Genomic DNA, 14,801 nt, shown 5'->3' with positions numbered 1-14,801 from the left:
TGGACTATCGACGACTGGAAGAAGTTACTCTTTTCGGGGACCCACTTTCTTGTGCAGGGATATCGCACAAAATTTGTTAGAAAAAGTGGGGATGAAAAACTTACTGTGGCTTATATTGACCAAATGGTGAAATATCCTGTGAAGAAGATGTTTTGGGGCTGCTTTTCGTATATGGGGACCGGATCTTTGATACCAATAGAAGGAATGATGAATAGAATGATGAAAGAAATTTTAATTTTTTTATTTCTGGTTTTAATTTAATTCACATTGTATATTTTTTCATGAAAAAAATCTACTTGTATAATCCTCGTTGCATAAGTAGGCTCAATAAACATCGATATCGATAAATATCGGAGCAAAATAACATGTCGCTTCACTATCGTAATGAAAACAACATGAAGTAATATTTAGGTGTAATGTTGTATTCAAAACTTACATTTCACCAAAACGCTAAGATGGTAATAAATAAGATTGCAAAAAAAATATCAATTTTGGGAAGGATCAGAAGATTTATTGATAAGGACTTTTGCAAAACTATTTACAAAGCAATTATTGAACCACACGTTAACTACTGTAGTAGCATTTTATTTTTATCAAACAAAGAAAACATAGATAAACTAACTGTATTACAAAATAAAGCCTTTAGAATCATTTTGAAAAAAAACAGATACACGAGGGTAAAGTCGATGGTAAATGAAATGAAATTACTAACATATAAACAAAGAATATTTTACAATACAATGATATTTGTTCATAAAATTATAAACTCTAATAAAAAAACAGAATTTTGGAAAAAAAAATGATCGGAACCAGCATGAACACGATCACAATACTAGAGAAAAGAACAAAATTAGACTTCCATTTAGGAAAAAGGCAAAGTCACCAAATTCAATTTTATTTAAAGCAATTAAAAAGTATTACGAAATGGAAAAAAATATTTATGAAGAAAAAAACATATCAAAATTTAAAATAATGGTCAAGACATATGTGATAAACAATTTATAAATTAAATATATTTGCAATGTTATTATTAGAACACACATAACAATATGTATGATATGTGTGCCCTACTTTAAGATCATTAAAATAATACTCAGAGTCCCGATACAGACATCTACTGAAGAAATATTCCATAAATCACAACTTATGACACCAAAACAATTATACGCTAAAACAATACTCACTTATAGATTCAAACACTACTCTTACTCAAATGAAAGACATAACCCCCACAATACATCACATACAAATAATATAATCACTAGATCCTCAACACATAAACAACTTAAACAAATACAAACTAATACCACTTTCAGACAAAGGGATTTTGAGTATTATTCAATTAAAATCTATAACCTACTTCCACTATCTATTAAAGCAATTAGTAATGAGAAAATGTTTAAAAAGGCTATAAAAAAATGGATAGTGGAGCTAGGTAGAAGTAAAATGGATTGTCTCATTCGCCCATACCAATGCTGAATCAACTGCTCCACAACTGTATGGCTTATGTTAGGTTTTTGTTGTTTTCATTGTGTGTTTTGTAATATAAATAATATAGATGTATATAAATACCTTGTTTTTAAAACTGTCTGAATATTTGTTAATTATGTTTGTTTTTTAAGTGAGTCTTCTTTGTTTATTCTCAAATGTAATAAAAAAAAACTAAATTGTTAAGTGTCCTCGGCACGGGAAACCCCAATGAGGTCACATTATTTTTATTATTAATTTATAGTTTGTAAGAGAAAAATATGAATAAATAAAAAAAATATTTAAAAAAAAGTATTGCATTCTTCGGCCCATGTGTCAAAAGTTAAATAAACGCTTGTTGTTGGAGGATGTTGTTGAAGTTTTTTAAACATCGGAAGCCGGTCGTTTGTTGACGTGAGTTATTAATGTTTTAAAACAAATCGCATATTTGAAATACTTGAATATTGTTTTATAAACTCAAAATAATATTTAAGTTTGTAAGTGAAAATTCTCGATGCAAGATCATTGTAATTTATTTTATAAATAAAACACGAGTGATACTTTAATCCACAAATTTGGAATATCCAGCATTATATCAACTCATTAGTTAACCCAAAGAAAAAATTTTGATAATGATCCTTAAGATAAAAATAACTTTATTTATTAAAATTTATTTCAACAGAGAGGGAATTAGAATTAAGTCTAATTGTGTAAAAGATTAAACTTTGTAACTGTACTGTATGTTTCCTGCATAAAAGAAAAAAAAATAAAGAAAAAAAAAAAAAACATTTTTGAGAAGGGAATATAAGGTAAAAGAAGAAGTATAACAATTGGAAAATTGTTTTCAGGCGTTGCCTAGTAGGTGATTTGGTTCAGCCGGATGAATCTCACCCACGTGATAAAGGTTTCAGCTCTTTTAGTTCACAAAAGTCAACAGATGGAAGAGTTGATGAAATGTGGATGATCAAACATGGGCAGAATGGTGAATGTTACACAGTGTGTAAAGTGGCCACATAAACCAGCCAATGACAAGTCATAAGCCCTATAAGTGCTTAGACTTCCATATATTTTTCTATTAGATTCTACTTTTATTTACCTAGTTAATCTTATATCTGTAATATATACCAACCAACATATGTATACGAGTAACGAGTACGTATTATGTCCGAAGTCCGAAGGATAAGTAGTATCTACTTTGGCAAACAAATGTTTATCGCAGGAGGCTAAACTAGCAGTTCACAACGGAGTTCTAGTTCCGACTCCAATGTATGGGAGCGAAGTATGGAATTGGAAAAATAATGATGAAAGTAGGTTGAATGCTGTCGAAATGCGATCCCTCAGGCGAATGTGTGGTAAAACGATGTATGATAGGTGCACAAATGTCGAGATCCGTGAAGCGTGTAAGGCTGAGACATGCATTATTGACAGAATCAAGAAAGGGGTGCTGCGTTGGTTTGGACATGTAGAGCGAATGGACAGCGAAAGAACGGCTAAAAGGATCTACGATGCAAATGTTGATGGATGCAGAAAACGAGGAAGACCGAGAAAGACATGGCACGATCAAGTCCATCAAATACTTGAAGATGGACATGTCGAAAGTAGGAATAATCGGCGTGCGTGCATGAGAAGATGTACGAATGTAGAGGAAGCGAGGTCTGTATGCCAAGATAGAGTGTTATGGCGTTCTATCCTCTCTGCCTTACCCTACGGGGAAACGGCGTGATGGTTTGTTGCTGTTGTTGTTGTCATAATAATAAACAGATGGCAGAAAAAGTAGCTTTCTGAGCAAACAGAAAAAAGTGAGTATTTGGTTTATTCATCCATAAGTGATCACGTGAGTCGCCTAGATTAGGAATGAATAAATAGTTTTCAAAAAATATATACGGAAAAGACGGAAACGTTTAAAAATCTGAAATATTTCTATCAAATTTGTAGATCGGTAGATTTCACCCAAAATCGGTAGATCTACCAGCAGGGTTGGTAACGCTGAGGTCGGTCACAACTTCCTCACAGATTATACTAACTTACTATTAAGTTGGCCTCGTGGAGTAGTGGTCAGCGCGTTTGCCTACCATGCAGAGGTCTAGGGTTCGATTCCCGACATGGTTGAAATGAAATATTTAAAAAAAATACACTAGAATATTTCATAGTCCCTGGACTGGTACCTGAAGCGTAACACTGATCACCTTACCTTCATGTCACAAAAATGATCAAGATTATTTTTTATTTGTTTAACTTTTTGTACATAGTGTTAATTGTACATTGGCGGGCTTATAGCCAAATGGCAATTTCTTCCAACCAACCAATAAAATAAAAGTATTATTTTCATTTATACAATTCAAGACACACCGCGATTGGCGTACAGTGCAGTGCCCTATGCACCATTATGTGCGGAAAGGGAATGTTGATGATGATGACTATAAGGATCTGTAAAAATAGCGCAAATATGGGGGGCATTTAAATATTTTTTTATGTTTCCAATCCTATATTTGTGATGATATATACTCATGCGTCTGTGTCTACTAATTGCTCGTCCCATCTCAACACAGGACTTCTAGTCCCGTGGAGTTGGGACTCATGTCTCAAATAATGTGCAATAACCTTATGTATGTAAATAAATAAATAACTAATAAAATATTTTCAGCAGGTTTTCAGTAAAATACGCTAAAACCTAAAAAAATATCTAAAATACGCAAACGCATAATTTGCCGGTTGATTCCGCCCGTCAATTAATAAATGCGTTTGTAGTGTCTAGAGTCGATTATTTTAATGGTATCTATGCAGGTCTACCAATGAACAAAATGACTCGCCTACAATCTGTATTGAATGCCGCAGCGAGACTTATTTTCAGAATCTCTAAGTTCAGTCATATCACTCCACTACTTCGGTAACTACACTGGCTACGTTTTCCACAGAGGGTCGAATACAAAATCTGTTGGCTTATGTATAAGTCACTGCACAACTCGGCTCCGGAATATTTAAGGGAACTATGCATTCCAGATGAACTAGCTGACAGGCGTCTCACGCTTAGATCAGCTACGTCTACGGCGAGAGGAAAAGTTATTATACCTCTACGCAAACAGCGCACTAAATTTGGTGAACGCGCATTTGCGGTCGTAGGCCCTACGGCATGGAATGCTCTCCCAGCAGAGGTGCGGGGCTGTGAAAGTGAAGTGATGTTTCGGAAAAAACTTAAAACCCACTTGTTCTCTAAATCATTTGAATAAATCCGTAGCACGTGACAACAAAGTAAATTATTTTAATTAAATTACAAATTTAAAAGTTTCAATTAAATTAACTTAACAATATAATCACCATGTAAAGCGCCCTTGAGGTATTTTATTACGAAAATGGCGCTATATAAGTTATCCATAATAAATAATAAATAAATACGAAAATATTCCTGCCCGCAAGCAGGAGTTGTCAATCTGCCGCGATATGTTACAAATTATGCGCGAGCATCTCGCGTCTCGAGTCTCGCAGTTTCACACGTGCGCGTGCGGCGTCAATCCCGGCCCGCGTGTGTCCAGTGTTGCCAATGCCAATTTTCCAAATTTCCCAAAAATCTAAATCAAATTACCCAATGAGGAACTTCAGCCCTACGGGAAATTGGATACAAAAAATGTTTTCTTGCGCAGGGTAAGAATTAGAGCATTAAATTGTACGACAAAGTTTCTTGAAGATGTACGGAAAAAATAATAAAAAATATTTCAATAAAAACGCACTACTTAGAATGACGTCACTGGTGACGTTCTGCCCATGTTTGAACATCCACATTTCTTCAACTCTTCCATCTGTTGACTTTTGTGAAGTAAAAGAGCTGAAAACTTTAACACGTGAGTGAGAATGGTGAATGTTAGACAGTGTGTAAAGTGGCCACTTTAACCAGCCAATGACAGGTTATAAGCCCTGTAATGCCTAGACTTCCATATTCCCTTCTTAAAAATGTTTTCCCTCTCTGTTGAAATAAATTTAAATATGAACAACTCCCTACGGAGGAAATCCAGCCAGTCTGCAAGCATTTGGACATACTTAAACATTGATGTTGGAATCACTTGCCATCAAACTGTCGATGTGTTAGCTTTATATAAATTAATAAATGGTAAAATGTTTAAGTCCCCGCATAATACCAATCCCCACAAAATCCCCAATCGAGTTGAGATTCCCTGCAGTTTGATGAATTCCCCACAAATTGGCAACCCTGCATGTGCCATAAAAACTAAAAACTAAAAATCCAGTAAAATCCAAATCTACAAAGCACATGGTATGTTGTTCGATGAATGCTACTTTTTTTCTTAGCGTGCTAATGAAATGAAAATAGCGAAGTATATTAAATGCTAATGCTAATGCAATTGCAGTACCGTTTCCCTATCCACACCTGCTGGAGCATAGGGCACTCGATTGTTACTTTACCCTTCGATGCCCAATTTTTCTAATTCTAACTAAAAACATTTTTTTATGCAAATACTGGAAAAAATATATTTTTTTAAAAGTTTTTTTTTATTTCAATTTTATATTTTAGTTTATGTGAACAATACGGTACATCGGGCATCAGAGGTTAAAAAATACAAGAATGTAAGGAAAACAAGAATAAATGTTATTTTTATTTTTTACTTCCTTTGTTTTTTCTTTTCTTTCTTTCAGGTGAATTTGTGGTAAAACTATGAACGATAGATGCACAAATGTTGAGATCCGTACATTATGTAAAGCAGAGACAAGCATTATCGACGAAATCAAGAAAGGAGCTCTGCGCTGGTTCGGACATGTAGAACGAATGGACGGCGAAAGAACGGCTAAGAATATTTACAATGCGAATGTTGATGGATGCAGAAATAGAGGAAGACCGAGAAAGACATGGCATGACCGAATCCAACAAATACTTGAAGATGGACATGTTGAAAGTCGGAATAATCGGCGCGCGTGCATGACAAGATGTATGAATGTAGAGGAAGCGAGATCTGTACGCAAATATAGAGTGTTGTGGCGTTCTATCCTCAGCCTTCAAGGGTAGGTTCCCCGTAAGGACGGGGAACGGCGTGATGGTTTGTTGTTGTTTTGTTGTTGTTTTTTTTATTTTATGTTCACTATTTTTTTTAGTTTAAATAATTATATTATATTTCATATTCTGTACAACATGATTATTGTGCACTGCTGTGATTATTTAAGTAAAACATTTTTCTTTGTGCATGGTTTTATGAACCGTTGATGTATAAATGAATAAATAAATAAATAATTTGAATAAATCCTTACCATGACATGTAGTGATAAAGTACATTGTTTTTCTTAAATTACAAATTGAAAAAGCTAAAATTAAATTTATATATTTATTTAATCAATTTGTAAAGCGCCCTTGATGTATTATTTTACAAAAAAGGGCGCTGTATAAGTTATCCATAATAATAATAATTGTCGGCCTCGTGGTGTAACGGTCATTGAATTTGCCTACCATGCAAGAGGTCTCGGATTCGATTCCCGACATGGTTAATATTAAATATTTATTTGAAGGGGTGTTTTTACACTAGAATATTTCATAGTCCCTGGACTGGTACCTGAGGCGTAATACTGATCATCCTACCTTCATGTAACAAAATTGATCAAAATACACTGCAATTGGTGTACCGATGCAGTGCCCTATGCACCATACGGTGCGGAAAGGGAATGATGATGAATAATAATAATAATAAGCATAATGAATTCACAATGCTAATGCTAATTATCAATCATTACCTTTTTTGTACTCCAGCTTGAGAGCCAACTTCAAACTTCAGTGTTCTGTTTTCTGTTCAGTTTGCAAAAAGGTTCCGTCGTGTGTTGTCGCGTCGCTCGGATTTAACTGTTTTGTTTTGATGTTTTAGTTAATTTAGCGGTGTCTCAAAACGTAAGTTGTTTTCTGTTAATTAAAGTTGACTCTCATATCAATGCGTGTGTCAGAGTGAAATCAAAGTGTACTCACAATAATAATTATTATTGTTGAATTTTGTGAGGTGTTGTGTCTTTTATGGATCTAGGATTGAGTCAGTGGATTTGCAAGGCAAAATGATTTTTGATATTTTTAAGTTAAAGAACCGATCATTCGGATCATTCCACAAAAGAGTCCTATTATTAATTATAAAATATTGTTTTTTTTAAACATTCTATGTTCGGGGCGCTGTGTAGAACCGCTTTTAAGTATCGTGACGATACAATATTGTTCTGTCTCTGGATCCGACATACAAACACAAATGTATAGGACGGGACATTGTTCCGAGACACTGTCACAGAGACTGACAGGCGGGATATCCCCGCCGAACGATGATTACCCCCGGGACGGCGGCACGGACAGGACGATAGCGACTTGCTCTATGTGCGCTTGTCGCTCCCGCGCATTTTTTCTGCCATAAATGACTTTATTTTTTAGTTCGTCCTTAAACAATTCGAATATATCTTGGTATAAAAGAAATTCAGTAAAACTCAAATTTTCCGGCTTCATGAATGCCAGATGTTTCCAGTTGTGCAGAAATCCGGAAATTGTATTAACCTTTAGATGAAGGCAATGTTTTGAAAGAAACCGCAAAATTTACCATTTTTATTACTTTTGAAAAAATACAGCTAATTGGAATCACATTATTAATTTATCTAAACAACAACAATTTGATTCATTAGAGCGTACTGGAAATTTAATGTGTCATGTTTACGCGAGAAAGATATACATTTATATATATATAATATACAAAAACACATACCTATATTAGCGGATTGCAATATTTTGTTATTCTGCAAGCACAGATCAATGACAAGTGTGAAGCGATGCCATGACTTATCTACAAATACATTAAAAACTAACCAAAATAATGTTATACCTTTACCTCATATCCTGGGTTTTAACTGCTCCTATTTCTTAGTGGATACACAGAAGCCGACTGATGTAAATCGCCATTAAATTACTGCAAACAAAACAAAGATGTATTGATTAGCTAATACTTTGTGTAATAATATTATGTTGTTTACTAAACTCTCGAAGTAAAACTGCCTGTGTAAAACACTTTCGTGACGCCGTTAAGCTATGGTTTCCTAAGACAGCGGTACCGTCACAAAGCGGCCGTCACGGGACGGCGGATGACGTCATTAAAACGTTGACTATGTAAATCAATGGCGCTGGTTTCCTAGAGAGCGTTGACCGTGAACGTAACGTCGAAGCAACGGTGCCGCCATTTGCAGGACGGCCGTCACAGCGGTGCGAACTGTTTTCGAACGGTTTTTGTCGCGAAGCGGTGACCGTTTGGCTGTCAAAATGAGTGCAAACGTGGTGCGGAATGTTGAAAATGTCGAAATATTGATTAATTTTGTAAAAATCATGACGATTTATGTAATGGAAGGGCAAAGACTATTAAAAAGTCGAGTTGAAACAAAGTTCGTGAAGAAATATCGGGACAACGCTTGAAATATCAGGTATGTACTAAAATGTAAATAACAATAGAATCATATAAAAATAACAGAGCAAATGTTTATAAGCTACAAGAAAAAAGCTAAGCATCTATCATAATGTTATTTTTCTAATTCAAAACATGTATTATAACATTGTTTATACGTAATAGATTCCAAGGAATCCTAACCTATTTATTGTGTCTGCAGATAATTGGTTGAATTCTATATTAAAATTTCGTAAGGTATCCAAAGTAAAATGCTTTTATTGGATTCAATTATCCTTTTATTTTTTTTATTTACAAGGGTGTAAAATGTGACGCATTTTGTCTTGTAAGGACATTATCACACTTTTTATTAGGTTACCTTACCAAATCCTAACCTATTTTGAAGTTGACATTTTATGAAATAACACACAACATTTCAGATTAAAAGTCACATGGGTGTGATTTAAAATAAGGAGTTCTCCATGAATATTAAAGAGCCAAGAAAAATGCCTGGAACATAATCTTAACAGAGTAAGTTTGATGAATTTTAAATAAAATATGCCCTTTGAACATGAAATGAATACAACAAATTTGTCGATGGATACAAATAAGTATACCAATGTAATTCTTGTATGAACATTACTATAATATTTTTTCTGCATTAATTATTACATTTATTTATTCTAGAAAGCTACAAACACCAAAGAGTAGTCACCAACATAAACAATTTTTGTTACAACTGAGAGGGAAAACATTTTTGAGAAGGGAATACTGAATTTGCGTCGTAGGTGAATTGGTTCAGGCGAATAAATCTCACCCAAATGATAAAAGTTTCAGCTCTTTGACTTCACAAAAGAAAACAGATGGAAGAGTTGAGGAAATGTGATGTTAAAACATAGGCAGAATGGAGAATGTTACAATGTGTAAAATGCCTACTTAAACCAGCCTATGACAGAGCATAAGCCCTGTAAGTGCCTAGACTTCCATATTCCCTTCTCGAAAATGTTTTCCCTCTCTGTTGCAACAAATTTAGAACTAGATAACTCCCTAGGGAGGAAATCCAGCCTGTCTGCAAACATTGGACGTACTCAAAACATTGTTTTTAATGAGTAAACTAATGGCACAGAAAAACGATTAAGACATACTTGGGACTTATTAATACATTTGTTCCAGGATTCTTATCACCGAATTCAATTAAATAATATGGTATGTAAATGAGCTCCCATTTATATTTGAGACAAGTTCAAACTAGTTTTATAGCAACTCCATAAACACCAGTAATAAGTTCTTATTTAGATACATAAGGTAGGTTGCAATAACTTTCCTGTATATTCATTGTGAATTTTATTTTCAGAATAAGTACATACTACAAAATTATTTTCACCCAAGTGCAGATCAAGATATGAGTAGTGAGAGGGTAGATACTCTCCCGATAGTACTACTAGATTTGCTGTGCGAGTCGAACTCAAATGTTTGCCAGCAGAAATTACTAGGCTTCCGAGCGATTTCTTCACTGCCTCAACATGCAAGGACAAGGGGACATTCGTCAACGACCTACGACTCAGACTCGCAGACATCAGACAAACACCAGGCATCCACCACAGTCCAAAGAAAACCTTTATCCACAAAGAACTTCTCAACACGAGCCACGTATTTATATTTACTGACTGCCACAGAAGACCATTCCAGAACGCCATACAATGTAGAATAGACGGGAGACAAGACTTTCTGAAATCTACCTTCACTATTGTGATGGAAAAATCCAATGACACCATACCCACAGCAGTACTTACTTCGGACTCACCAGATCCACCTCCAGGAAGGCAGACACTCCCCTGAAATGAACACTTCCCAGAATAATACTGATCATAAAAACAAAAATGTACTAATAAATATGAGCAAACTATTTTTACCTGGATGCAAATTATGTTTTAAATACCTCTTATGAATGTACACAATATTGTAATTCCATTTTGTATTATAATTTTATATGTATTCTTCTCCGTTTTTTATATCATGAGAAATGTAGTTTATACTCAAATAATATATTTTCTATTACATAATATTTATGTAAATTTAGGATTATAATGAAAAATCCTCAAGTATGCTATACTAAAATGATTTCGTGTTTAGCATTAGGTCTTATACTCATATATATACATATAACTCATAAAATATTAGTTCTTTATACAAATATGAACCAAACTTTTCTTCTTTAAATATCTCTTTGTAAAAAGAGATATTTAAAGAAAAAAAGACAATAAATTTAAGTTAATTTAAAAAAACATCTTAAAAAAATAATAACATATTATTGTAAAAAAAGCAATATATTATTTTTAAATGCTATTCTAAAAGTAATTCAAATAAGTTTAAAAATATAAAACCAGCAGTGAAAAAAGAAAGAATAAAAGTCTTTCAAGTGAAATGTAAAAGAGCATCAGAAATTCAAATATATTAAAAAAATATTTTGTACTTTCTCCAGCCTGTCAATATAAGTAATGTATTGTGGATTCCAAATTATGGATGTAAATTCTAGGTGAGTACTTACATAGCTATAATAGAGTAATAATGAATTGATTACAATGTCTGCTTTGTAATGACAAATGTATTCTTTATATTTGTTGTTACTATGTAAAATACTATATTATATTTTGACAGACTAATAAAATGAATTTAATTATGATTCAAAGAGGTTGGACATATACTTGTATGATATGGAGCAGATGATATTCCTAAAGAATTAAAAGTTATACAATACTGTGTTGTGAGGTACATAAATTATTAGTTAAACGCTGAAGACATTTTGGTTTCGAACTTACAGTTTGTAGTTATGTATATTATTACATATGGAAGTTATAAGTATATATTATGGTGTCTGTAAGAAGTAAGTGTATAATAATTGTAATTTTTCAGAAGAAATCTGTACAGTTTATATATAGTAAGCAATATTAAGTTCTGATGTTCCAGTATAAATTGTTACTACAATTATTACAAGTTTATATATGTATATTAAAGAAAACGTAAAGTAAAGTGAATTCTGGTTCTTTTGTTTTACAAAGAGATATTTAAAGAAGAAAAGTTTGGTTCATATTTGTATAAAAGTACAAATATTATATGAGTTACATATAATATATGCGTATAAGACCTAATGCTAAGTAATCTCACGAAATGTAAGAAAGCATCAGAAATTCAAATGTTTTAAAAAATATGTTGTACTTTCTCCAGCCTGTCAATATAAGTAATGTTTTGTGGTTTGTAAGTTATGAATGCAAATTCTAGGTGAGTACTTACATAGCTATAATAGAGTAATAATGAATTAATAACAATGTCTGCTTTGTAATGACAAATGTATTCTTTATATTTGTTGTTACTATGTAAAATACTATATTATATTTTGACAGACTAATAAAATGAATTTAATTATGATTCAAAGAGGTTGGACATATACTTGTATGATATGGAGCAGATGATATTCCTAAAGAATTAAAAGTTATACAATACTGTGTTGTGAGGTACATAAATTATTAGTTAAACGCTGAAGACATTTTGGTTTCGAACTTACAGTTTGTAGTTTATTTCTTTATTTTATTTTATTAAATATTTGGGTAAATCATAAGAACGCAAATATTTCTTTTTTAAAAAAAATAAAAAATAAGTATTAAAAACAACAACTTTTTAACATAAAAAGACCAATAAAGTTTTCATAAATTAAAAAGATATAAACATTAAATGTGACAAAAAAATAAAAAATAGATAAGAATTTTAAGTGAGAAAAGAATAATTAGTTATGTATATTATTACATATGAAAGTTATAAGTATATATTATGGTGTCTGTAAGAAGTAAGTGTATAATGATTGTAATTTTTCAGAAGAAATCTGTAGAGTTTATATATGGTAAGCAATATTAAGTTCTGATGTTCCAGTATAAATTGTTACTATAATATTTACAAGTTCATAAATGAATATTAAAGAAAACATAAAGTAAAGTGAATTCTGGTTCTTTTGTTTTACAAAGAGATATTTAAAAAAGAAAAGTTTAGTTCATATTTGTATAAAAGTACAAATATTATATTAGTTACATATATATGGGTATAAGACCTAATGCTAAACAAGAAATCGTTTTAGTATCGTTATCGTTTGAGAATTTTTCATTATGATCTTAAATTTACATAAATATTATGCAATAGAGAATATATTATGTGAGTATAAACTCCATTTCTCATGATTTACAAAAAGGAGAAGAATACATATAAAATTATAATACAAAATGGAATAACAATAATGTGTATATTCATAAGAGGTATTAAAAACATAATTTACATAAAATTTTGCATACTATAAAACTATGTAATAGTACTTAATGTTTCCTAAATAAAAGAAAAAAATATTTCTTTCTCTTATTTCTGTTTACAGGATATCATGATTTGTTCACCAAAACACTAAAAAATTGGCCCTGTGAAGGAATAGAACGCACCAAGATCAGTTACAAATAAAAATGTAGTTATTGCATATATTATTTTTATTTAATCAAAAACATACACCTTTTATTTTATAAATTATTATGTAATGTATTTTTTAAAATTATTTGAGTATGATCTTCTTCTTCTCTGGTCTCAATCCTGGGATTGGCTGGCAGCAATTCCTTTCATTCTTCTCCTCCATTCCTCCCTGTCTTGTGCGGCTCATTTAAAGTCAACATATGATGAGCAGCGCACGTCCTCTAATAGGTCCTCCAGGTACTCTTGGCGTGGGCATCCCCTAGAATTTGTTCCCTCGGTCATCCCCTCCATTGCACATGCAGGCCTTCTTGACGTATTACATGACCGATCCATCTCGCTCGCCTTTCGGACAAGGTCCTGAGCAGGTGCCTTCCACCTTCGATTCTTTGGAGAACCTCCTCATTTGTAATGTGGTCTCTCCAGGAAATTCCTAGTAGTCTTCTATAGGACCACATCTCAAAAGCCTCTAGTCTCTGTTTATCTCTTTCGGATACGCACCATGTCTCGCAGCCATACATCAAGATACTCCATAAATAGGTCTTGATTAGGAGTATTCTTAGTTTTAGGTCTATATTATTTGATTCTTTTATTTTGGACCTTTTATTAAATGCAAGTCTAGCTTGATGTATACGGCTGTCGACCTCGCTCTTAGACCAACCGTCCCACGTTATTTTGCTCCCGAGGTAGAGAAACTCCTTGGTGTTCTTTAGTGGTATTCCCGACATCACTACTCTCATCTGGTGTTGCATTCGGCCTACAGTCAGTAGCTTTGTTTTGTCTTTATTTATCTTCATACTGTAGTTATTTTGAAGAATGCTTTCCATAGTTGTAAGGGCTCTTGCAGTTCTTCTTCACTTTCAGCAACCATAGCAATATCGTCAGCAAACCTTATCATATCCCATTTAGTATGATATTAATAACAATAATTACAGGATTAAATAAACTAAAATTAGTTATTATATAGATGTGATTATAAGTAATTATGATATTTTACAAATTGCAAATATTTATCTATAAATCCAACATACTCAAGGAATACTATTTAAAAGTTTAACATATAACATCAAATCAGAGAGACTAAACATATATTATATAAACTATAAATCATATATTTGTTTTTACATTATAAATTTAAGATGTTTCTATCCCCTTGTATCAAACACACACTCACCCTTTCCACAAACCCACCCTCACACTCATATACACTAACTCTCATATTCACATACCTACCAAAACCTCACTCAACTCCAGCAATATTACAGCACATTTAAATCAAAGCTTTCTCTCACTCTCTAAGACTTGCAAATAAATAATACAATAATAAGCTCCACTCGTTTGACGATAACAGCCGAACCTCGCTTCTAAGTTATCGTTTTGAAATTTACTCAAGAGTAAATATTCTACTTTATGTATGGAAAATATATATAGGATCAACATTGAAAACGC

General features: G+C 32.7%; 1 long non-coding RNA gene across 1 annotated transcript; it reads left to right on the top strand.

Annotated features, from left to right (window-relative positions):
• The first annotated feature begins 8,521 nt into the window (after positions 1 to 8,521).
• LOC148277717 (uncharacterized) lies at positions 8,522 to 14,545 on the top strand. The gene is made up of 3 exons (XR_015823377.1): positions 8,522 to 8,895; positions 9,296 to 9,386; positions 10,210 to 14,545. It is a non-coding gene; the product is annotated as an uncharacterized LOC148277717 (long non-coding RNA).
• Positions 14,546 to 14,801: the final 256 nt, after the last annotated feature.

This window comes from Micrasema longulum, unplaced genomic scaffold (assembly GCF_059751315.1).
Source record: "Micrasema longulum isolate JH-2025_06_02 unplaced genomic scaffold, ASM5975131v1 h1tg000988l, whole genome shotgun sequence".
Taxonomy (NCBI): domain Eukaryota; kingdom Metazoa; phylum Arthropoda; class Insecta; order Trichoptera; family Brachycentridae; genus Micrasema; species Micrasema longulum.
The sequence above is the reverse complement of the archived record's forward strand: the minus strand, read 5'-3'. Positions and strand labels throughout refer to the sequence as shown.